Genomic DNA, 24,713 nt, shown 5'->3' with positions numbered 1-24,713 from the left:
TGCGAGTGTCACGAATTGATTGACGAGTTTAAATCTAGATTCTAGAATTCAACCGCTGCATAACTAAGTAGTTGGAATTCTCAAAAAACCCGTTTTATGCTGCCTTCGCTTAAATAACTATCATCGTAGTTATAGCTCAACTGTAGGTACCTGTTAAGCCTTTTATTTTCAAAAACATGACACACCGTAGGTATATACCATATAGGGCCTAGTGTTTTAAACCAGTTTTTTTAATTGTTTTGTTTTGCAATTGCAATTTGTTTTGCGCAAGTAGTACCTATTCGTATAGGTCGCCAATTTACGCAGTATTTTTCTTAACTCGACTTAAAACCTTGACTTTAAAAACCTTAATGCGTCAGAATACAGAAAAAGAGAATTTTTGTGTAAAACAGTGGGTATGATTAGCGCCATTACCTATTAAAATCGGTTAAAAATTGGTTGAAGCAAAACGCTACCCAAAATTTATCTTCGGATTGTTCTTATTTCGCCAAACGGAGATTCTTTTGTTACACGCGAATTTTGTTGTTTTTTTACGAACGAATACAAATGATATGCCTCTTTTTCATATATAAGGGTACTCAGAAATATTGTTGCTTTCATTTGAAACATTTGTGGCTATCAACAGAAAACATTTTAACTTAAATTCTAAAGAGCCTCTAACTTTCCACTTAACAGATGATCTTAAAATTCTACCCAAATTGGTTTAGCCAACCTATGTCCAATATTATCTGTTCATAATTCCTGTTTTCAAGAACAGTCTTCTTCAAAAAACAAATTTCATATACATGTACCTAAACTATTTTTAAATATTTGAATTTATTTTTTTCACGTAATCATGAGTAATATCCACACGACTCTAGCGCATTATAAAATGCGAAAAAAGTAAAAAAAGTTGTATTGTACGCATCCCTTTCGGGGTCGACAACTTTTGTTCCATCGCTTTTGGCGCAGCTGATTTCAATTCGCGCAGAAATAAATAAAAAAACTCAATGGCTATACTAATTATTTTGGCGGGTACAGTGATAGCGAAAAGATGTTATATTACGATACTTGGTACACACATACGCACTTGCATTAACTACATAAATGCAAAAGTTGTTTTGCAGCTGACTCTGACAAAAAAGTTGCTTTTCTGTTTTATCATATATGACTACCACAAAGAGTATTTTAAGAGTTAAAGATTAGTGTTTAACCAACCAAACAGACAAACAAACTCTTGATATTTTTCTCTGCGTAAATGTAGGTACGTAGGAGTGCCAAACATTGTTGAATCGAAGCGAGGAATTAAAATAAATAAAATTATTGACAACTGAGAATACTAATTATTCAATGCTTTTTAAATGTAACATTGCCCACGACTGTACTTTCGCGAAATCCCTTTTTACCCCAAAACGGGGTATAATTTTTTCCGCTCAGTCACGCGATTCTATTGATTTTTTTAAACCTTTATCAATTTTTTACTTGACAAAAGGGCGCGAACAAAAGATCGATTTTTTGTATCGGATATCGATTTTTTGCGAATTAAAAGGATTTTTCAATTGGCACCTAATTTGATGTATAGATTGCAGAAAAAGTTTTCGGTTCGACGAGCTCCGAATTTTAACGGATAAAAAGTTATGTTAGGTTAGGCAATGTTTTATTTTGTGTTTGATAAAGTAGTTATTATCAATTTCTATGTGACATTGTTGTATATTACATACTAGCTGATCCGGCAAACGTCATTTTGCCATGTTTATCATTTATGGTTATTGTGCCTCACTCGACATAGACAGGTATAGTGTGTTGCGGACTTTTTTGTAGATATTTATAAGATCTACAATTACTTAGAACATTTTATGGTTCTATCTTTAATAGTTTAGGCAGGGTACGCAAAATAAGTAACTTTTTTGGTTGATTTTTTACACCTTGTGTCCGAAAAACCCTAATATCTTACGGAACCCTATTTTTGTTCAAAATTAAATATAGCCTATATTACTCGTGGATAATGTAGCTTTCGATTGGTGAAAGAATTTTTAAAATCGGTCCAGTAGTTTATGAGCCTATTCATTACAATCAAACAAACAAACAAACAAACAAACAAAGTTTTCCTCTTTATAATATTAGTGTAGATTTCAAAGCCGCCTTCGTAAGTGTAATGTATATTTGTATGTTTAAAAAAAAATCTCGAAAAAATCTGTAAAGTTAATAAGAATTAGTATTACAACTTTTATCATCCGGAGACCTGTTTGTTTTGTCTAATATTATTTAGGTATATACATTACAATTTTTTTCGATGGATACCCTCCTATCCATCCAACCTATCCTATCATATCCATCGAGAAAAGCTGCAGGGCGTGGCACAGCTATCTATGGTATTTTCTGGATTTTTCTTTAATTTATTGATTAGTTATTATTTTAAATAAAAAAGTGTGTAAATCAAGACTGTTTCTCTTAATATTTGACTAAAGGTCCACTTATTTATCGTTTCGATACAACTTTATTAAAAGCATTAAACCAGTCGAAATTCGACTAGAAGTAGTTGAACTATTCGTGAGCACAAATATAATTAGAATTACCTCGTCGAAGGCTCCACGTGCTTTTTGTTGTATATGAAATTATCCCATTTTCCCATCGCCCAGCTGTATTAAGGCGTGTGGGCAACAATATGTCTGACGCAGTGAAGCGCGGAGTCTCATGACCCACAAGGTTATTCATAATAGATTTAAATACGTACAATTTGGGAATAATTATCTACGAACGACTCCGCTTTGAGGTGGCCTTTTTGTGGCTTATGAACTTCACTTTGTTGCGAGGCCTTGCGAAAAAGACACATGACATGATTGTGCTTGCATAGTCTCCATTATACTTCGATGTGCTTATTTGCGAATTAATGTGGATGAAGCCGCGGTCCTGCTAATGTTTAGCCGACTCTGTTCGCCTTAAAAGCGAACCTCTTTGACGCTAATATTTTTTACGACAAAGACATTGCTACATGTCAATCGAAGGACATCAGCCAATTGAACTCAAATCCACCTTTGTGGCTTTGGGTAACGTTTCGATTCCCGAGGTAAAACAATTGTTCTGGGTTCCATGGTTATGTCTATCATAATTAAATAATGGACACAGAATATAATTTTTTTTAATAGGTACAAACTTTACAATGACAAAAAGACAAGGACTATTCGTATATAGGGTCGTCGTTGCATTTAAGTGGAGAATGGAGATGTGATCCATGGGGGCATGGGACATGAAAAATAAAGGACAAAAACTTCGGTGCAAATTATTGAATGATAAAAAAAGAAAGGAATATTTAAGGCTTTTAAGTATAATTCTGTTAATTAAATCTTAAAACTGAAACACCTATAAACGTAGTTTCATTAGAAATGTTTTTTTTATTGATAAAAATGGTGGTCAAAACGTTACCTGACTTCCATTTAAAAATCAACCCCACCTTCACATAACACTCTTTTTCACTATTTCTATAATAACACCTCATTTAAAAGTAGATTCAATATTCTAAAATCTCTACAATTCACAAATAAATACAGTACAATCAAATCTACAAGCGACATACAAAATTTACGTAAAGAATATAACTTTTTGGTTTCGACACGACACGACCTTCCTCTGCGGATTTCGCACGAAACTGGCGTATCAATTTTTTTATGTCTCGTCTGTACTACCAACATAAGAGAATGTCGAAACACTTTGAACCATATTCGGTTCCATTAAGGTTCAATTTTCATTCACAAGTTATCCAGACAATTTATCGTCAATAATAGGGCATAGTGAATGGGATTTTTATGAGTAGACGAGACCATAGTGAGGAATATTTTTTTAATAATCTCAATGGATCTAGACTCAAAACTTATTTAGTTAGAGGGAAATACTAGAAAATAAATGTAATGAAGGTGTGTATGGTTTTTTGTCTAAAGTAAATGTAATAAAATTTTAAACTTACCAAACATTAGGTCCCGCTTCGATTTCTCAGAAATCTGAAACAAAATAAATGAATTATAAATATTGAATTCCCCAATGTGAGACATAGGGCAGACACATTTCTGAGGCTATTTCTTTTATCTACAGATTTGCGTGGGATTATGGCTATATGATTTACGAATTATTTTAAGATATTCTTGTAAGTTTAAATTTATTAAATTATGTTTTCCTATTACTTATTTCATAGTTTATTTTTTTGAATGTGAAAAAGTTTGTAGAATCAATATCTCTCTTAATATTATCTCCACACCAAACTATGTTAATCTGACGAACCACTGAGCTTATTGATAGATATAAGTTTTTGTTTCTGCTCCTGACCTAGGATAAACGATACATTGCGGTAGGTCATTTATGGATTATTACAAAACCTAAGTCTAGTTTTTGCCAACGCCTTAGTAATATAACATTTATTCTTTACATTAATGTTAAAATATTCAGTAAAAATCGAAAAAAATCTAAAATTCGTTGCACATAAAAATAAAGTTGGAAAAAATTATTCACCCCATGCATTTTGGACTTTGGCCCCGATTGGTTAATAATATGGGGTCGTATGCACCAATGGCGGGTAACTTTCTCCCCATGGTGAAATTTAGGGTTTATATAGAATAATAGGATTTAATCCCCAATGCACAAAATGCATTTAAAAAATTAAAAATAGTTGTGTTCAAGTGGAAATAGGTGACGCCACTGATTCACACAACAAACTTAATATTACAAAATATAAGTATAATAATATACCCATATATATGAATTAACAAAATAAGAACCTTCACCATTAATTAAGGCAAAAACAACTGTTTGTGAATTATACCTACCTATGCTATATTCAGAATTGTTAATTGTTTTATTATAAGTAAACTAAACTAATAATAATCTCTAAATGAGGCTAAGGACAGACCAACATATCTATTCACGTCTATTTGAAATAATTGTTGAATCACCGGGAGTCAAACACCTCGTCTATACGTTATGTGCGTTAAACACTAAGCTACTGAGATGTTCCAACATTTGTATCGACATCAGATCACAGCGCATAATATATTTATGTAAATAATTTCAGTTACGTGTCCCGAACTAATTAACTCAATTAATATAAATTGTTAATAGCATTCACTAAACGAAATAATTATTGGATTGAAGCCACGGACGAAAGGTAGTTTATAAGACTAATAATACACGTAAAACGATTCGTAATCGTTAAGTTATAGAAACGCGGATACAAGTCTGTGTGTGCGTGATTCAGTTGAGTACTCGTCTCGACCGGTTTGGCTACCGTGATACGCAGACAGTGTTCTTTATCACACGACACGAGAATTTCCCGTCTTTATAAAAACATACGAATTTAAATGTTTGCCAATGTTTTTACGAAATATAATATAGATCTCTCTAGCCTCTTTTATATCCACCATAAATTAAAAGAAACAAGTAGTTAATTAGTGTCTTGACATACTACTATAACCTAAACATCTAAAAACAAGTTTTTGTAATAGAGAAATGTGCTTAAATATAATATAGTTAAGTATATTAAGATTTATTAGACAAAAATAGGCAGAAACTCACAACGGAATAGAAGAATGTTTCATTATTATCTTATTAAGCAATGGCATAATATAGGTATATATTTGTGTTTTAATAAAAAAAATTACCTTTATATTTATATTAAAGTAATGTATCTCATGATTGTGATTATTTAAACTAGTTAAATTATTGAAAACTGATAACTTTCATAATGATTCTCATGAATTTCCAAAGAATTGTTAGAATATTTTGACTTAAAAGTTGATAGTAAATTAAACAATAATTAGACACTTTTTTATTTAGCTTTATGAAAGTCACTTAATCATAAAATACAATAAATTTAAGTTAAATAATGACATGAAATAGAAAAACGTCTGTAGATAACTAACGCGCAACACAATGGAAACAAAGCAGAGTTCACGTGGCAATGACACGGTGGCGGGTTCGAGTCCCGTCTCGGAATATTCTATCTTCAGATCAATGGAAAGATTCAAGACCAGACAAGATGTGACATGATAAAATGTATTATGTTGCTAAAACGCAAGCATTGTTCAAGGATATACGTACAATCTTTATATACATACATAATACTATATTTTTGTTTCTCTTTCTCAATATAGTATACTAGTTATCTTGTTAATATGTGACATACATGCCTTATATGGGTAATTTATTTAGAGGTTAAAAGGACTATTTTTAGTAGGAAAACAAACCCAGGACCAATGAACAAAACAATATTGTATCTATTGAGATGGCCCCTCTCACATTGACACTGATTTTGTAATTTATGCCTTTTAATTATTACTATTATCTTTATGTTAATATCCCATTTTAACTGTTGTATCCAAATTTTAATTCTATTGTATTAATAAAAGGACATCTTAAAAAAAATATTAAAGTAAAAAGTCCAATTGGAAAGTATTTTTTTGACATTAATTGCCCTACGATTGCTCATAATACATATTTAATTACATATATTTTATTTACGTGATTATATTTAGTAACAAATCACGTTTATCTTATTAAATTAATAATGATATCATTTTAAAAGTCTAATATATATAACCCGAAGGAGATGAAGCAGACCAATGGTATAAAAAATATTTGATGTTAGAAATAACTATGTAAAGAAAAACCCGCGTTAAGAAAAATGTAAGAATCTGGCGTGTATAAAATAATTATCTATTTAATAATAAATATAAATATAAAAAATGGATACGTATAAATAATATCCTATAATAAAATAAATTTTTTTTGTCTTGTGAGGGACGAGACACCGGTATGTACGCCGTACAGTTTATAATAAATAATTTCTTTTTCGTGAAAACATAGTTTTGAATATCTTGAATATAGTTTTGAATATTTTAAATTCATATTAACAAAACTAATCACTTTGCACTTTTCTGCGCTTATTATGGTTCTTCTACTTGACGCTAGATGGCGCTAGTATAATTGAAAATTAAAAATCTGAATTGTATAATGGTTTGGAGATAAAAATTAGTTCATCAAGGAGATACTTAATTAAATCCTAATGAATAAAATAAAGGTAACTAAAAAACTGCTCTAGCAATAAAATAAGAATTCATTAAAAAGAAATTGATCGAACAATGAATTACATTACTGTGTAAATATATAAATAGCGAGTCGAAATTAAATATCTTATAGGATTTTAATATATTTTTCGGTTTTCTTGATATTTTGTACATTAACGATTTTGATACTTATGTCCTATGTATGTTAAAATAACTTATTTAAGTGATATACATTTGACTTCGAATTGAAATTGTTTAATATTCACTGACTCATTTAAAAAAATATTGTAAGGACAACACTTAATACCACTTTTAATCCACCACCATACACTAGTGTCGATTTCATATTAAGTTAACTTTGAATATAATTATTACGTAAAACATTTTTTTTTTCACACAAAAAAAAATTTATAATATAATTAGGGTTATTTTGTTATCAAGACACAAATATTACAAAAAATCATCAATATTATTTTGTATACAAATTTAAACATTTTGTATACAAAATAATATTTTTTTAGTCAAAGTACTTAATTTTATAATAGATAGACAAATTAGAAATAAATTAATAGATAAATTAGATAAAAAAATAATTTTGAAGTAGATTTAATAATAGGTACATACCCTTACATAATAATTACCACAATCACATTAAATGAAATCAAATACACAAAATGTTGGTAAACTTTAAAATCACTCCTAAAATGCTTTCACTAATTAAACATATTTTGTTTTATGATATTTCTTTCGAATTAAACACAAACCACACAAGTTCTATATATCACAGGAAAGACGCTAAAAAAAGTTTAAAAAGCCCAAACTGGTTCATCAATTACTCGTAAAATAAATTTGAGTCAGATTTATCACACTGCATCCGAAACTACTGCACTACATTCTGAAAAATCTAGACTTAAAAAAAATGTCAAATCACCTAAGAAAGTCGTGAAATACGGAGAGACCTAACCTCTTTAAAATGTATTAAATTCAGCTTGAAGGAGATAGCTGCTATTTTAGGAGCTCTGTCTCAAATTAGGGTTCAATGTACCGGCCTACTGACGTCGCGTAGCTATCTCGCTCGAACTTACGTAATTTAACGCCGTGCGGGAAGGACGGGGTACAGTCTACTTTTTGTTCCGAACTTGAATTTCGATCAATATACTGCGACTATGCAGTCTTGATTGTTGGATAAGTTTGAGGTGTGCTCAATTTTTTTTATTTTACAAGTATCGTGTAAGGAGAAACATTAACCTAAGTGGTATTTATAAGACAATATATTATGAAAGTATAGGCTAAATTCATTTTATTGTAGTGCCCTTTGTGAATGTCGTCAGAATTTTAACGAATAATATATTATATAACTTAAATACGTAAATATAAATAATCTTATTAGAATCTTGTTTGCAAGTCAAATATATAATAATACTACATCAATACAATAATTAGTAATAATAACCTGTTTTTATGATATTTATTATTATTATTATTTTTTAACAATCAAAACTCAGTATAACAATTGAACGCCAATGTGGTTGAGAAAGCAGCGACCTTGAAGCAGTGAATGGCGCAAAAAGTAGAATGCGTGAATCATGCAGCTTGGCTTCATAGAATTTCGCATAGCGACTGTCACCTAGCAACAGGAAACTATTTATAGATAGCATTAAAGTGCGACTAAGGGTTGTGCAAAATTTAACGAAATTATTTTATATATTAGTTATGTATTTAAAGATCACACTTATGAAAACAAAACAAATAACATAAACAAAAAAAGTGCGAGCGAGGGAAAATTCTTTGACAAACAAATTTTTAAGTCTTGTTCATATTTATACAAATCTAACACTTTTGGTTTCTAAGACTTGAAGCGAGGAAAAAGGAAGATATGTTAGGAATTTAATTGTCATTAAATTAGTAAAAGTGTCGAAAATTATTACAAATTATGAATTTAATTTTTAAATTTATTTCTTCGATCACGTGTCATTTTAATTTACAATTCGTCATTTGAGATTTCAATAAATTATTTTGCATAAAATATAAAATACCTACTAATATTTCATAAATTCTCTTTACGAAATTTTAATTTTAAAAATAGAATTTCTATAAGGTAATTTGCCCTTCTCACTCTCTCTCAATCGGTCTCAATAGCTCTCTTCCTTTTCTTTGACAAAAACGCTGCACATCTTCATGACGCTAATATTATTATTATTGCGGTACATCCGTAAAAATGTTACCCTCATGCGCCTAAAGAAGTTTCACTTCAAAACTTTTCTAAAGCCTCGATAATAGATGTAGACGAAGTACCTGAACACAATACTTATAACATCTTATCTATAACTTTACTAATCAGAAGTCTTGTTATGTAGTACTCATAGTACTGTTATTAGTAGGCGTAATAAATTATAGATGAATAAAAATAAAGATTTAATAAAAAAATTGAATAATTGGTAGGTAGGGTAGGGCGGGGCTAGTTGAGCAATTTTTCACTTGCTTGGATATAGCTCCTCAATGATAAGTCTCAATGAGTTGTTATGTGTCCTGATGGATTAGTAATTTATCCCTTAACAAAAGTGTCCATAGTATTATTTTGTAACAAGTCCAATATAATAGCTACAGATGTTTAAATGCAGAAAGTCAAGTATGCTCAATGTACCCCATAGGTGGGGTAAGTTGAGCAAGGGTATGGGGCAAGTTGAGCACTAAGAATGTCTAGGCCAAACCATGGGTTCTATGTTAACTTGAGATGAAGTAAAATATTTGTTAGACAGTCAGCTTTTTATTTATAGTCTTTTATTGACAGAACAACAAAACTTAAAGAAATTTTCTTTGTATAATTACCCGAAACTAGAATCAACAAAACATGAGCATCCATATCTATCCATTACTTCCAATAATTTCTAAAAAAGATTACCAAGGCTGGTGGGTTCGGGTTTTTGTATTTTTTTGTTTTAAAAACATCATCAACCATTATTTTCCGGCCATCTTATTTGCAATTCAGCTGGGTGGAATTTCAATGCCAAATTTAGCAGCACACTCTTAGGCAAGGCGATGGTCGTCTTTTGGAGAAAAATTCCATTTGTAGCAAGTATTTTTTCAAATAGTCCTCCTGTAAGGGAGGATATACTTCCCTCGGTGTTGTATAGCCCATAAATAAACCATCACTTTCATTTAATTTTTTTTAAAGTCAACCCATACCGAATTCTTTAGCGGCGGCATTCACACTTTTTTCCTCATCGTGGACAGCCTTTGCAGCATTATTTAAGTATTCAGTAGTGTAAGAACATCTCCTCCTCTTGTAAGCATCCAAACAAATATAAAAGATTCATTACTCATCAGTTGTTTAAGTCGTGGAGTTAGTTAAGCTATAGTTGCTCAACTTACCCCAACCCGGAATTTTAAAAGAAAAGTGGGATTGTAAAAAAATTGCCTAGAATTAGACCCAAATCTTATTTACAAATCAAAAATACAATAATCTTCTGGAAGATTAACACTGTCCTGATTGAAAACAGAGAACATTAGACAAAGACAGACGAAAACTTGCGATAAACAATGTTTTTACTTTTTGGTCACAAAATAAACAAAACGCCGTGACACTTCACTCACTCGTCGAGCTGCCACTAGCTATTGTGCGATGATTACCCCTCCTACGACTCCTTCTTTTCGCTATTTGATACTCCCGCGTAAGGTGAATAGTTTCCGAGATATTTCGATTGCCCAACTTGCCCCTATGCTCAACTAGCCCCGCTCTACCCTAATGTTTTTTGCATGTAAGTTATGATTTTTATTTAATTCATTATAACGAGAATTAAAATAAAGGGAAAAGGTTCTTGTTGGCAACCCTTTTCTCTGTTAATTAATCGTCTAGGCAACTCGATTGCGACAGTATGATAAAGCCACTCGAGATTCTTGATTCATAATGTGGTTATCATTAAGAAAACATTACTTAGATACTATTAAATAAAATTAATCCCACTGCAACTATTTAATAAAATAAGATGTTTTACATCAAAAGAATGCTCATAGTTTCAAGCCGAATGTAAAATAAATTTTACAACATCTAATATTGACTCCTGCCTTCAGCATTAATTTTTATTATTATAAAACGACCATAAAATTCAGCTCACAACAATTACAAATGTTTTATGCTACTCACAATCGTCATTGGTATTCACGCAAAATACTAAAACATCTAGTAAATATACCTACTAATTATGAAACTTTACGACAAAGACCCAATTAAAAGCAAAATACAAAGCGCAATTTATTAATCCTTGTTCCATGTTTATTATCACAATCAAACTGTTGACATAAGGTAAGTGTGAGTTATTTTTAATTGTCCAACAAAATCTGAGTTACGGACAGAAACAAAATAAAACTTTGCTTCGTTTTACCAACGATAATAAGTATATTCTCAGTTACATTAACTTTTTTAGTACTTACTAAGTTCACACTTTCATATTATTATTATTTTTTTTATATTATGGCAATAGTTTTGACTTTATGCCAGCTTTCATATTTTTACGTCTACATATTTTGATCTTCAATAGGTTTTTTTATGACAGGTAAACAGGCAGGAGGCTCATCTGATGTTAAATGAGCATACATACCACCGTCCATGGACACTCACACTGTCACAAGGCTGGCAAGTGTTTCAAGAATGAGGGTAACTAACATAGATCCAAAAAAGAACCTAGATATTATGCTGCTTATTAAACGAAATGTTTATTTTTATTTTCATTTTCAGTGAAAAACTTGTACCTAGTAGTAATATATACTATTTATACAATAAAGTTGTGTTATACGCCTACGTTAAATAAAAACAATATAGCATTTTGAGATCAAACTCTGCTTTGCGGACATCTAACGGACCTCAGATATTAAATTACACCGAGAAATTTAAAAAACAGTGGGATAAAAATAAAACCAATAAATATCACAAATGACCATTTAAATTTGCATTAGTGTATAACGCTATCCAAAAATAAAGTATCAAGACTAATTATTGAGAGTGCCGGTTTTATGTAGGCGGGAGGCGTTGCGTTAGAGCGAGACGGCTGTAACTTGTCAACTTTGTCTTTAAAGCTAACGGTGCCGGCGCCCGCGCCACTCGACCTCAACGTTTTATAAATCGAACGTTCTTATTTCTTAACCAACTTTTATAAAAGGAGGATCTTAAGTTCAATCTTTTTCTCTTCGACAAATCCAAGGCTTGAAAACCAATGACTAAGTACGACATAAAACTCGTACTTAGTGAATTTTTGGTCTTCACGAATTCACGTATTTCTCAGGTATGGTTCGATATTAAGAAAAAATTTAATTAAAAATGTGCTAAGTATATTATATTACAGTCTGAGTTTTGAGATAAAATATTCATTGTTTTTCTTTTGTTGTAGAAAGTTATTAATTTTTATATAATTAAAAAAATGAATTCGTCACAGCCTCTCATCTTGATTAGAATAATTTTGACACGTTTACTCGTGATGCTTGATAAAAATTGAGATCAATTTTTCAATACAAAAGATATAGTTTGCCTTATTCTTTAGACTTCACGCGTAAATAAATGAAAATATACTGGAAAATATTTGGGAAATCGGTTACTGTTGCTAGGCTTTATAATAAAAAAATATGTTTTCTAAATAAATAGTAAAATACAATCACTTTATTAAACAAGTCAGTCTCACTGAATATTGTTTTGAGAACTTGAAATAACAAGGAAGTAAACAAATATGGCCTTAAAATATAATGTCAAATAATACTCTTATGTATGTAATTTGTAATTATTATTTTTCCTAAGAGATCGTTTATATTTTTTAATAATGACGATAATAACATTTCAAAATATTCATGTGGTTATTATTTAATAATGTTAGGTTGAATTGTAATTCACCTAAAACAATATATTATATGTAAATTGTGTTTTTGGTAAGCGTCTCAAATTGGTCAAAAGGTTGAAAGTTGAAATAAATAATACAATTCGCTTTAAATTAAATTGGAGCAATTTAATGATTTTGTGCGAAATATTTGGTAAGTGCAAGTTGTGACGTCACTTCCCACCGTCGTGGGACTTCCTGTCGATATCCGGCCCACGGTTGTAATTACCTAACCACATAAAGGACAAATACGATATTTATTACTATGTAACATGCAATTTAACGAAAAAATAAAAATGGATTAAATGAGATGATAGGAGAAGAACGTCTGAAATTAATTTTGTTCAATGTTCGAGATATTTGAGAAGATTTTAAAAACAGTTTCAGATTATTTATTCATGACTAAACAATCTTTACCTAGACATTAATAGTTCTAATTCTGTAAGTCTCTGTAGTGGTCTATATTTTAAAAATCATAATTTCAAAAACGTCAAAACGCATCTGTATGCAAGATGGCGTCCGTATGACGTTTGTCAGTAAACACGTAAACAAACTTCAAGTTTTTTACGTGTTCATTTTTATTCTTAAATTATATAAATACACTTTCATTATATTTAGATCAACGAAATTAAACTTGAAGACAGCATTAGAATTAGACAGGCGATGACATTATTTACAACTGTCATCAGTGTCGATTCAACTATGTAATCTGTGAGCGTTTTGTGTCACGTGACTAGTGTTTAAAAATCAATTGTTTACGTCATGGATGAATTTAAAAATGAGTGAGACGAAACAGAGTTTAATTGTTATCGGCTATAACGTATTTTTTATTAAAAATAAGCAAAAATATTTCAATATGCTAAGATATTTATAAAAAAAATAAAAATAGGGTAGATAAAGTTGGAGTAGGCTATTCGGACAGAGGCCGCATCTTAGAGTAGTAAAATTCTAAATATAGATACCTATCTGTTTTTGTATAATCTATCTATGCCAATAAGATGTTGATGAATAAAGACTTATTATTATTATATGGTAAAACAAAAGCAGACTTTGTTTAATTATGTATTAGAACTTCTGCCCAAAGACAATAGAATACAATTTTAAATGCGTCGAGTTTCTTTTTGATTTCAGACAGTGTTAGGTTTATCATTTTGTATAACGCAAACGCAATTTGAATCAATATTTATTTATTTTCAAAACATGCATCATTTATGATATTTAATCGAAAATGTGTAAATTGTTATCAATACTAACCGACACATTCAAACTATTGAAAATAATAACAGTTGTACGACTTATCAAGGCTATTAGTCCTAACATTAAAAGTTACACAATATTTATTAAAATTGTAAACTATATTTACTATGAATATTTTCAATCTGTTACATAAATGCATTTTAACGAAAACAATATTGTGTCCAAAAGATTTCGTTGACGTATTATGACGTAAGTTCATTCTATATAAGTACCTATTCAGGAAACTGAAACATCAGATGCCCTATTTAGCATCTGATGTTAAGTGATAACATGCTCATGGACACTCTCAATGCCAGAGGGCTCGCAAGTGCGTTGCCAGACTTTTAAAAAATTGTACAAGATTTTTAAGTTTTTCAGCGCAGTTTTCAACGAAGGGCAGCCCGTGTGTCTACCACCGAATGCCGAATGTTCCAATGGTGGACGCCCAGAGGGGGATCCCTGGAGAAACCCTGGGTAAATCTCTGTTCGAACTGCAGCTTCATACTTTTTTATGGGCACTGGGAGTCTCATTTAGGCACGAAACTAGAGTACAATAAGATGAACATATTGCATCTCTTCGCGCCGGTTCTCTGTGAGAGGTACTCCCTCGTTCGTGCCTGTCCATTTGGCTGAAGCACCAAAGCAACAGTACCTATGGCACTCCCACTAGGAACGGGGTTGACTGATTGCACTGGTGAAATAACCTCATTATGAAGAGGTAGAGAGGAATGCTTTTGTAATTTTTTATGATGGGGTTTATATGTTGCTTATATATTAACTTAACTGCTTGATTTCGATTATTGATTTATATATTAATTCAAATCTCTCTTAACTAGACCTTGGTTTGGTGCCTATATGTTTAGTCTCTAAGCTAAACATGGTAGTAGAGTAAGGAGGAACGATTACCAAAGAGATGCAATCTCAGGCAACCCAAGAGAACGTAGCAACACTGGATTATTATTAGCAGCAGTTTTGGTGGTTCGAAGTATAGACAGAAAATTAAAGGGATTACTTAAAAAAAATAAAATGAAATAAAAATAAAATATGTTTATTATGGAATATATGATACAGGTATCACTTATTCCACGTCATTAAATTATTAATCCCTACTCATCGGCAAAGAAGACAGAGGTTGTAGGCCGAGAGAAAAAACCGGAAGAAAAAAACTCTCGGTACTCTTTTAAAATAGTTAATAATCAAACAACACTTATTTTAAAACAAATATTGCAAATTAATTAGCCTGTCTAGCACTAGTCCCAGGCCCTTTTATCAACTAGATAATCGTTAACTTTATAGTAAGCCTTTTTACACAGCTTTTCTTTAATACATTTCTTAAATTTATTAAAAGGCAGAGATAAAAGAACAGTTAATAAGTACTTATCAAAATTAAACTATAGAAACAATAGTTAGACCACATTAAATCAAAACGCTGACTAATTCGACCTTGTACAATGTAGGTGTTATCGCGTGACGTCATTATAAACGTCACCCACTCTAGGAATGTTTATAATGTACACTGGCCTAGTATAAAACATTTGTACTTATAATCGAACTCTTGATTTAGGTGTATGGCACCCGTGAACAATACGTTGCGTGGTGGTGAGGAGATCAAAGTCATTCATAGTTTTATCAACACAAAGATGGTTTATAAGATTTTTTTAAATTAAACATTGACTGCCAGTTCTCAAATAGAATGCGTAAAATGGACGAGAATAACTGGCAACCATTTCTAATTATCAATATAAACAAAGATTAAAGTATTTGATCTCTTCAAAGGTGGATTGTTCATATTTAATTTCTTTCGGAAAACGTTCACGAGTTAGCCAGAAATGCGATTCTAATAATATAAATAATAATGAGAGTAATCCACTGTTTCAAAAGAGAATTTAACGCGTAGATATATAACAATAATTAATGATCATAGCGTATTATTAAAAATGTAACTAAAATACTATAAGAAATTATAAAAAAATTTGTTCCTGACAATTTCATCCATAACATTGGCAGCCATCGAATAGATAACAATTGAACATGTATAAATAAATCTTTTTCGGATTAACTCTGAATTTCTTTTTTAATTTTATGAGCTGAATCCCATTAAATAATTCTTTAATTAATACAATTTAAATCTTTGTAAATGATGAGTTGAGTTTAATAGAAATCAATTTGCATTATAAAATACAAAAAGTAATAAAATGCAAATGATGTCCGCGCAGTTTGACAGCTCGAAGGCGAAAGGGCTCGAAGGGCGTGCGCGCACGCATCGCATTGGCCAATTCGAACGACGCATCTTGCATTCCATATTCAAACTCATAGACATTTTCTATTGGTCTATTTTTGATTGGTTATTTTTTTCGGATGCACTCGTGCGGTTTGGGTGTATTTTTTGTAGCTTTTTATTTTATGGTCTACGCGATGTGTCTATTGGCCGTATGATAAATAGTTCAGTAGGTTTTGATATAAGGGAAGGATAAAACTTATATATTTAATTATAAATATTTTGATAGTCAAAATATTGTATCTTTTACGATTTGATAAAAACATAATGAAATAGTGTCGTGTTTCTCAAGGGACATTATTTTAATATTTCAATGTCCGTAAACATATTGTACCTATATGTGTCCTTTATCAAGTGCATATCTATATATATCACGTAGGGCTACGTAGCTCTCACAGATATGGGAGAACGAAAAATTTCCACGTCTATTTCTAGAAAGCACAGGAATTGTAATTTAATTAAATAAATAGAAACAGTCGAAACGTCGAGCTATGTGAAGAATGTAATAAATTTAAGTTTGTATTATTTACGGAAGTTTCATTATACTTATTCTAAAATAGGTAGGTACTTGCTTTTTTTCGGTAGGTAGGTACCTACCTATTTTAATGCAGAACCTAAATACGCTGATGGACAGCCAATGTACGGTAGAGCGAGTTTCAGAAAGCATGAACGCAAATAGTTTTAAATAAACTATGATATAATGCAGATATAGAGTATTTGGTTTCTTTGCTGAGTAAGACGTGTTGTGTGTCAGTAGGTCAGTTACAGTTGTAAGCAATTTAGAATATGTGGGCAGACATTCCTAATTATTCTCCGTGATTCTTTGGCGTAAGATTAGAGCTAAAAATCCTCTCCAATGTCTTTTATCTATCTATTTCTTAAGGGACTTCATTAAGAGTTAACGGTTATATTTACTGCTGTAGGTACGCCTTCTTTAATCTGCCATTAAATGTAGCAGCTGAAATGTGTTCTTTATACCTAAATAGGGATAATTGAATGGATGAATATCGGTGTATGGATAATTTGCTATTGTACCAATTATTATACAGACGTGAATACCTTTTATGCAAAGTATTTATTTATTTACACTTCGTTTCCCTAATATACAAAATCATACATATAAAAAAAGTTATTAGTTACATAAGTTATTAGGCAACGGGCGGCCTTATCCCAAACAATCGATATATTCCAGGCAACCCTATGGAACAATTAAAAAGAAACACCTACAGAGGGTAAAGTACAAGAAGAGTATAATTAATTAACAAAAAAAAACATGTAACTAGGTATAATTAAATTAAGTAAAATAGGCAAAGTAATGTGTAGGTATTACGAAAACTTTGTTCCTTCAGTTTACACTCCATGCTCATTTTGAAATTGATTTGATGAATTAACCATCAGATATTAATATGAAGTGAAATATTATTGGGTAGAATTGTCAGTCTCTAGTGCAAGTGACATTTGGAGAGATAGAAAATATGGTTTATTGATCATAGAATTGATAGTCAATAGTCAAATCATTTAACTTAATCACCTAAAATGGCACTTTTGAACGTTTAATAGAATATAAAGATGAACTAGAAAGTTGCCTATTCCAAAAGGTAGTTTCGTGTGGAGAAGAATGGGCAAGAAACTCCACACTTAGGTACCTACTCTTTTAAAATAGGTTTCAGAATATTTTGTATAGGTACATTAGTTAAATAATGTGAAGACAATGTACTCCTAGAATAAAACTACTATACTAACGTAGGCACAAAGTTTTACAAATTAAGCAATGCAGCGGATAGGTCAATTGATGACTTCATATTGTGGCTGATCATGTACCTAATAGTCATAACTCATGAGGCATAGGGCAAAGACATTCTTTCATCTTTGACTTACACATATTGCCCATTTAGCTCTGAGAGCATATAGGAGCCAGCTTGCACATGATAAGAAAATCCGTTGACGAACCCAATCTCATGGTTGAAAATCTTCTATCTTCGTCATCTATGGTGTATGTCGTCACCACATAAGGCACTAGGTACCTGCCAATGCCGGCCTACGAGTAATAGCTATATTCTATTGTTTATATAAATAAACGCGTGGTTTAATGAACTCCAATAAGTTTTATTTGAAACAATGCCCTTTATCAAATATCAATGCACTCTGCAAGGTCATTGCACTTTGTAATGCGATAGTCATGTTGTCATAGAGCGTCAATAACATTTAATTACGGAATGGGGATTGGCGCAATTACTACTATGATTTTCTATTTGGAATACCTAGACATGTTATTGCAGAATCAGTAGTTTTTTTTATAAAATCAATAAATTTATCTAATTTTACAGATTTAGTTTATGCTATGCTATGCTGGCTAATTCTGTATGCTAATAAATAGGTAAATAATATTTTTTTAAATTTATATTTAAGCATCTTGATATGATAGAGATATGGGTTACGCAAATACTACACATTTTATGATACTACGTATGACTTTGAAAGCATAATGTACCTTTAATAAAACAAAAAGGCTGTAGCTGGTACAATGCGAAAGGGAGGGAGAGTCTCTTGATGCGGTCGTGGTGGGACTACTCAAAATGGTATTACTAACCCGGTTCTGTTACCCGGAGTAACAGAGTAGGTACCTGGAGGGCGAGTCCCACGTACCACTGTTGCTTTTAGTACACAGACACCCAAAACTACAATATTTATTCTCGTGTCACAATGTTCGTTCCCATACTCCTCCGAAACGGCTCGACCGATTCTTATGAAATTTTTTATGCATATTCAGTAAGTCTGAGAATCGGCTAATATCTATCTTCCAAACCCTTAAGTGATAAGAAATTTTTTTTTTAAATTTTACCTAGGATACAAAAATACATAGGTACAACCCTTAATTTTCATCTACCCTCTATATGATCTCCCCTATTTTTTATTTGTTAGTTAAGAACTTATAACTTGAACTCTGAGGTTTATATAGGTAGAGAAAAGTCACAGAAAAACCTAAAAAGTTTTCATTTCAGAAAACCGAACAGTCTCTGGGGTAGCATAGCAAAACTTTCCATGTTGGTATGTACTAAAAAGGTAGGCTAGGCATTAGGGAGAAACGAAGTTCGCGGGGCCAGCTAGTAGGTATATTATATATATTATGTTTGGTAAACTAATTGCCTCTGGCATTAGACCTGTGAAAATAAAAGTGCCAAAACGATAGCACGCTATGACCAGACGCAGTAAAAATAGAAAATCCAAGAATGATTGACAGTGACACAGTTTTCCTTAAATTTTATTATTGTAGCCAACATCAACTTTGTCCTTCGTATATGAAATCCTTTTAAGTACAGTCTTAACAACGAGTTTATTAAATCCGTTTGAAGGCACACAAGGAGAATAAGTGTAACATATAATACACAGTATTTTTTGTTGTATAGGTCTACGTAATTTATTGTGTTTTCGCTATATTTATTTAGGAATGTATTTTTTTATAACTTAACATAGGTAAGAATTAATGTTCAATAGTGATAGTAAACAAACCCCTTATCATATAATGTAATTAATTATTAATTATAAGTAATTGCGTACTTGAAGCATTTATTTATAAAGTTTGTTGACTTGTCATTGTTCCTTCAACGTATTGACATTTAATACTGACCTACGACAAATCTAGTTATTAATATATATTTAATTAAATACAATTGTAGTTTATTAGAAGAATGGAATATTAGTTATAAAAAGAAGTATAACGAAGTATATTTCGATAGAATCACACAATTACATTATGTAATTGAAAGAAATTGCAACATAACATAGCCCCAGCTTTAGTTCATATAATTTCATTGGATCGATTCAATCTATGTTTGTAGTAAATAACTCATCGTACGAGGAAGGCAAACCGAAAAAGAATTAGATCGATAACACGAGCGAACACATAGTAAGAGCTCTGAGCCTTGGTCATAAGGGATTTAGTGTCATGGCCGTGTCAGGAAGAATGTATTTTGAGAAATTTGTCAAGGGAAAGGAAACTTTTTATACCATTCTTAGTCCAACGTACTTGCCTACCTGATACCAGATTGGAGAAGATGTAGGTTAAAGAAAAAAAATTTTTTTTATTTCAGAAATAATATACCTACATGTCCCCCTCTGAGCGGACTTATGTATTAGGTCCTACCTTCATACCTACTTTTAAATTTTTTTTTTTTTTTAAATCAGTCTCTATAATCGAAAGTTCTATATAATAACGATATAAAATAAAATAAATCAGTGGCGCTACAACCTCTTTAGGTCTGGGCCTCAGATTTCTGAATCTGTTTCGTGATCATTTTTCAATCTAATAGGCAAGTAGGTGATCCGCCTCCAGTACCTGACACACGCCGTCGACTTTTTGGGTCTAAGACCTCCGGTTTCCTCACGATGTTTTCCTTCACCGTTCGAGCGAATGTTAAATGCGCTCATAGAAAGAAAATCCATTGGTGCCAGGGATCGAAACTACGGCTTTAGGGATGAGCGTCGCACGCTGAAGCCACTAAGCCAATACTGCTCAACCTGCTCAATAACGATATGTCTTTCATTTTCTTTAATAGACAAGTAGGAGATCAGCCTTTTGTGTCTGACATATATAGGTACCCTATGTTTATTATAGGATGAATGCCATTACCGTAACAGCAAGTTTTAATTGTGTATATTGAAAAAAGGAGTTGAGATTCATGATATACAACTATAAATTAATTATAAATCGGTTCGTGTAAATGAGGAAATCATTATTATGTTGTTGTTTTCTCAAAACATTGTTGCTCTCACCTTGAAAAAGGTTTTGTTGTTTAAGACAATACAAAAAACGTTAAATTATTGAAAATATTTAAATGAATATTCACAGCGTATCTATTATATTTCGGGGCGCAGAATTTGAATTTCTTAGATGTCCGGGGACATTAAATTGGTAACTCAGCATCATGGTGTGGACACTAGAGTATACTGGGGTGGGCACGGCCCACTTTGCCACCCTTCTACATACGTCTATGACAAAAACTGGCGCAGAATCTGTGGAGCACAGGGCAGACTCTGCGCCAATCTTTCCGTTTACATACAAATATCTTTTGTGCCTTATTAAATAAATGAATCGCCAATATATGGGAGCAAAATATTATTCTGATCATTTATTTATGAAAACCACAAGTTACAAAAGCTTCAGAGAGAGATACTTTTTATGCAGGTTTCATGGTTCTTTATTTCAGGTTATTTATTGTCTGGGCTGTCATATGGTTATATTATAAGTAGTTAAGAGTTTAACAGTTAACTTATAGGAATTTATGTCCTAAACCCTTCTTTTTTATATTTTTCCGCAGCTTGAATAATGACTAAAAGAAATATTACTTATTTTCCATGTTAAGAATAAATTGATTTTGTTTTCAATAAAGTATTTTTAGTTGTTTTGATTTAATCGGTTTTATTTATAATATTTCCTGTCTTATGCAGTTCTTACATGAACGAAAAAGAGAGGGCGAACCGAAGCTATGTAAATGTTGGTACAAATTACACAAAGACATGTATTTGTAATAATATAAATTTAATTTTAAAGTTCTTTTACAATGTGTCAACAAAACCCAAAAGATCTTTTTATGTACATAATTAATTCTCTACATATTTTACATTAAATAATATTAACAACAAATATACCTTATTTTTTTTAAATTATATTTCTGCGTGTAAAAATAATAAAATCATAGGTATAAGTAAACCTCTTTTGTAAGACGTCGACGCCGATTTTCAATATGGCGCTCCTTAAGTACTTCTTGTGACGTAATGGTTTTAAAAATACACCTCCTTTGTGCTTTTCTCACTCAATACTTCATAAACAGCCTTAATACAAGTAAATTAATTGAAGAATTAAATTAAAAAAAAAACTTTGGGAAAAATGCCAAACAATTACCTTAATTGAAAACAACCGAGCAGATGTTCGATAAAAAAAACGATTTTCAAAATGGCGTGTTCATGTTCCGAATTCAAAAATTGGAAAGCTACTTACGTTGACAACATGGCGTCGGACAAAGACGACGAGGTATCCATTTTCTTTCACTGTTACCGGGAAAATGTGAACGAATTTTCATTTCTAACACTCCTGAATGATTTTCATGATATCTGATTTGATTCATGATTTTTTGCGAATAAAGGCGATGCAGTCGCACGGATGCACTAAAGTGTACTGACCTAGGGCGCGATGCAACGCGCAGGGCTCACACATATGCATTACGCACACAGGCGAGCCGGTGTAATCGACTTTAAGCTTTATAACGTGAAAAGAAGGTTTTATATTTCATTTGAGAGCGTATTATGTACTGCGTGGCAACAGTCTGAACTCTGCAAGGCTACCACGATAAGTTAAAATTGTGATTGTGAAATTATAGAAAATTCCAGACTGTCTTACATAGAGTTATAGTCTAGGCCGATGCCGTCATCGTTAAGGAAAATCCAGAATTACGAGTTATTCTTATAATTGTTAATCTCGAATAGGTGAAACGGAGGCGAAAAAAATCAGAAAAGTGTATTTTCCGGCGGCAGTTTCTTACGATTTGAAGTATATTTGATAGATTGTTCCAAATACCCCTGAAACTAACTTAACATAGACGCTTGGTTTGACGTGGTACAAAAACGTACTTTATATACTTATTAAGCCCAGTATATAGAGAGCTAGCAACGAAAGGTCATGAAAATTTCTTTAGTTGCATTGCCCTATAAGAAAAAATAGACCTTAAAATAAATTATTTGATACACAATCCCGTATAGTATATGATATTTCTTAATCAATCATTAAATATAACTTAACAAACGACTCTCAGTACGTGTTAGTAAAAACCCCGCACCACTGAGAGTAGATACGATGGTATCTATCTTACTACAGGTAAACCTTTTGCTGCTTAGAGCCACTTTAAACCACCATGGCTTCTATGGCACAGTTCTACGGAATCATAATTTATGCTAAATGTCACCCTTAGAGGTTCCCAGAGTTGCTTTGTTATTCTAGCAAGGAGACATGTGAAGACGGTTTAAAAAAACTGGATAGTTTTGAACAATTAAGTTTACTATATCTCCCTATGTTTATCTAAGAAAGCCCATATTATTACCAGTTTAACGTGCCAAAAGAAGAAAGCTGGCTTACAAAAATGAAGCGAAATCTATTCACTACATTTCATAAAAGAAAGGCTTATAGGATCGCTTTTATTCGATCTAGGTACGTTTACCGGAAAAACGTTTTTTCTCTGACAGTTTCGAGAGGGTCAATCAGTGTTAGAGATACGAATAAAATATCATTATATTTAAGCGTTGAATATTTTCAAATTTTAACTGTAACTGTATCAAATATCTAGGGCAAAAAAATATAATTTAAAGACCGAACAGATCTTGCGCCTGAAAGATACTTTGGTCCCTTACAAGAAGTACTTAAAAATAAAGACTTCCCATTGGTAGCTAAGAAAAAGGTTTTCAACTAATATATCTTACCATGTGTCACAAACGGCCAGAAACATTTTTTAAAGTCGAGAAAATTTCAAAGAGGCATGGTTGGTGTAACATTAAGATATCGCAAGATTTCAATGGCTTCGCGTACCCAAGATTGGTACGCGAAGCCATTGAAATCAAAAAAACACCCCAATTTCAATAGAGAAGACGGCCTAAAATTGTCAAACACCTGGGATCCAATAATATCCAAATTAAAATCTCAAAAAGAAAAACAATCCGCGAAAACAGAGGACACCGTGAGCCATTTTTGCCAAAACCCTCCATCTTTTAGTCGATACCAACTCCGGGGAAATAAATACAGATAATGCAACTTTCTCTGCAGCTGTGATACTTTTTGACATTCAACATCTTTTGTCTTCAGTCACCGTGACCACGCACGCTGTAAAGCACGCGAAACGTCGGATAAATTTAAAATTATGTCAAATAGTTGTAAATTTATAATAATACATAACTTTAATCCGGTAAAAAGCGTTTTTCTTTAAATGTGCAATAAGGGTTATGTTAATCAAAGACAATACTAGAGATAAGATTAACGATCAAAGTAGAGGCCATTATAAACAAAATAAGGTAATTGAAATGGCACTAGACCGGGCACATGACGAGAGATAGCAGGTTGAAATGGACAAAACTTATTACAACCACGTTATGGCAACCACGAGGAAAGGGGAAGACAAAGCAAGATATGGGCAGACGATATAAAGAGAATAGGAGGCACAACTTGGTCAAGAAGAGCTAACATTAGAAAATAATGGAAGCAGCTGAAAGAGGCCTATGTGGCACAGGACACACTGATCACCAGATTAAGTTAGGTTATGTAACCAA

At 31.8% G+C, this 24,713-nt stretch overlaps 1 long non-coding RNA gene across 1 annotated transcript in view; it reads right to left on the bottom strand.

Annotated features, from left to right (window-relative positions):
- Nucleotides 1–22,592, bottom strand: part of LOC125055221 — a 29,519-nt gene extending 6,927 nt beyond the window's left edge. The window contains exons 1-2 of the long non-coding RNA XR_007117832.1: nt 22,402–22,592; nt 3,941–3,974 (exon numbers count right to left, since the gene is read on the bottom strand). This is a non-coding gene — a long non-coding RNA (uncharacterized LOC125055221). The remainder of the gene's footprint in view (nt 1–3,940; nt 3,975–22,401) is intronic.
- Between the last annotated feature and the right edge of the window lie 2,121 nt (nt 22,593–24,713).

The sequence above is a fragment of the Pieris napi genome, chromosome 13 (genome assembly GCF_905475465.1).
Source record: "Pieris napi chromosome 13, ilPieNapi1.2, whole genome shotgun sequence".
Lineage (NCBI taxonomy): Eukaryota > Metazoa > Arthropoda > Insecta > Lepidoptera > Pieridae > Pieris > Pieris napi.
Note: the sequence above shows the minus strand (reverse complement) of the source record. Positions and strands in the feature narration are given on the sequence as shown.